Below are 2,865 nucleotides of genomic sequence, written 5' to 3' on the forward strand. Positions count from 1 at the left end.
ATTAGAGAGGAACCCTACTGTTCCAGAATGAGCCACCAGAGACTTGAGCAGATGGGAGAAGCAAATAATATAAGCCAGGAAGGGCACCAAGATAGTCATTTGTCTTAGGGTATGTCAATCATTTTAGGTTTGCAACAGGACTCTGTGTTCCTTAGACAAGGAGCAGAAGCTTATTGGGTACACCCACATGAGTCATGAACCAGGAAAAGACACAATCAGCCAGGAGCTGCAGGCAGACATTGGGAGGCCATATGACTGTCCGAGGTACTAGGCTCAGACCTTGACTTAGAACAGTGACATCAAAAACATGAGGCACACGCTCCATCCCATGCCCATGGCAGACATTACTAAGTGATCACTGCATACTTTCTTGCTGAGACCACAGACAGCCTCAGAATCTCTCTTAGCACAGATCCCCACTACCTATCTCCTACTACCTATTTTGTTGTTGTTGCTGTTGTTGTTGTTGTTGTGAGACAGGGTTTCACTCTGTCTCCCAGGATAGAGTGCAGTGGCATGACCATGGCTCACTGCAGCCTTAACCTCCTGGGCTCAAGCAATCCTCCCGCCTCAGCCTCCCAAGTCTACCTATTGATCAGAGTTGACCCACAAAATAAAACCTATTTGTTATTCCTGGTTCAGAACAAATAGAAAAGGAGGCAAACTTCAGTTAGAATAAAATCTGTATTAATGCCTGTCTTAAGAACGTACTGGAGGCACATGGCATTGAACTGAGAGCTCTGGACAAGAAAAGAAGGGAGGACTACCAGGGGCTGAAGCCAAGGAGGCATCCAGGGAGTTGTAGAAGATGACATTAGCCACGCTGAAATTTAGATAAGCTTTAATACTTCCTCATGTCTCTTTGGCCTTAATGAAATCACGTGCTCATCCCGAAGCGATCACTGTAGTCAGATGCAAGGGCTTTGTTGATCGGCTTAAGTTAATCAGAGCCCACCCGTGGAAAAGAAGGAAGGCATGTAAAGGAGTGATGAGAAGCAGCTGTGTGACCTCAATGGGCAGAAAACCCACGTATTACAGAGGAAGAAGAATTTGTAAGTAAGAAGGGAGCCATCAAAAGAAAGCAAGCTGGAAATCTGCTACAGTGTCTTTACAAGTGGCATCAGGTGGGCTGATATGGAACTAAAGTCATTCCCACCTAAACTACGTCACTCACAGTGGGGGTGAGGTGGCGCCCCAAAGGAAACTGGGGTACTATTACCATGAAGAAGATGAGAGGAGATTTAATGCCAAGGAATAAATAATAGGTGGCATTCACACTAGGGTAAGATTTCCAAGGACTTGAGTGAGAGAGCTCTCCTAGAAGGGCAGGTATCTACAAAGCAGGTGCAGAGGGGCCCGAAGCCCAAAGAAATAAATTCTGGAGACCAAATGGGAAGCACTTGCGTTCTCTAAGGAGACCTGGGACACCAAACCTGCCATAAAAATGAGGAAGCAAATTTAGGTTGTAACTCAGAAAGCTCCCAGGACTAGCAAATGTGCCAGCGTGAATTTTCCTGGAGTAAGCGGTTAAGGCCAGCCTTCCAATGTCATATGAGAAAGACACCCTAGAGCCACTCAGGTCTTTCTTACTGCACCGAGATTCATAACAGACCACAAAGACCCTAAGAGCAAATGATTTCTGCAACCTGTGCAAACACCCCATGTTTGTAATTTTTCCCTGGATATTTCCTTACAGAGGTTAGCAACAAATTGCTGAAGTCAGAAAGCTCCAAACTGTTTGCCTTCTAGGAAAGAAAGTAAGGAAACTGGTGGGGCTGGGGAGGTGGGGAGTTGTGCCCCATTTCTTTGTCATTCCTAGAAACAGGATAGTTCCCAGGGATGAAGAGGGGGATGGCAACGTTGAAAAGAAAGGGATGCAGGGCTGGGAGCGGCAGTCCATGCCTGTAATCCCAGCATTTTGGGAGATAGTAGATCACTTGAGGTCAGGAGTTTGAGACCAGCCTGGCCAAAATGGTGAAACCCCATCTCTACTAAAAAATACAAAAATTAGACAGGTATGGTGGCAGGCGCCTGTAATCCCAGCTACTTGGGAGCCTGAGGCAGGCGAATCACTTGAACCCGGGATGCGGAGGCTGCAGTGAGCCGAGATAGCACCACTGAACTCCAGCCTTGGACCTATGGAAAAGAAGGAAGGTATGTAGAGGAGCAATGTGTTTCTTCACAACTAGCATCAATTGGGTCGTGAATCTTTTAGCTTTAAACATTAAAAAACCTTCCCCAAACTGGCTTAGACAGAAGAACCTACTGGCTTAAGAAAGAGAAAAATGGAAAATGAATTTTAGGCAGGGTTTGATCCAGCAACTCAAGGGCATCCACGTCTTCCCATCTCTACTCTCGTCATCCCAGGGTTGGCTCTCATTATTGCAAGATGCTGACCAGTAGCCCCTTGGGCTGGGAGAAGGGGGAATGTGTCCTCATTAATATCAAAGAGAAGAGAAAGGAGTCTGTGTCTCAGAATTCTTGTCAAAGGACCTCGGATTGGACTAGCTTAAGTCTTGTGCCTGCCTTTGAGTCAATCACTGTGTCTACGGGGAGGAAAATCAGGTTCTAACCAGGAGATGGCTGTGGAGCCAGCCACATAAAACCTGCAGAGCTGAGAATGGTGGGAATGAGTGCTGGTTTCCCTAAGAAAATAGGATATTGTTATGATGAGTGAACGGAAATAGAGGCTGGACAGCCAACAACAGGTCTCCTAGCATCAGATGTACAGGGGAAGGTGGAATGTGTGTGCTACATATTCTAAATCAAAGATAAAGTTAACAGCTGAAGTTTCTCCCAGGAAGTGAAGGCTACCATGATGTGATTGTGACCATGCTCAGCTGGGTAGCAGCTGCTCTGCCTGAT

The sequence above is a fragment of the Colobus angolensis genome, unplaced genomic scaffold (assembly GCF_000951035.1).
Source record: "Colobus angolensis palliatus isolate OR3802 unplaced genomic scaffold, Cang.pa_1.0 Scaffold10, whole genome shotgun sequence".
NCBI classification, from domain to species: domain Eukaryota; kingdom Metazoa; phylum Chordata; class Mammalia; order Primates; family Cercopithecidae; genus Colobus; species Colobus angolensis.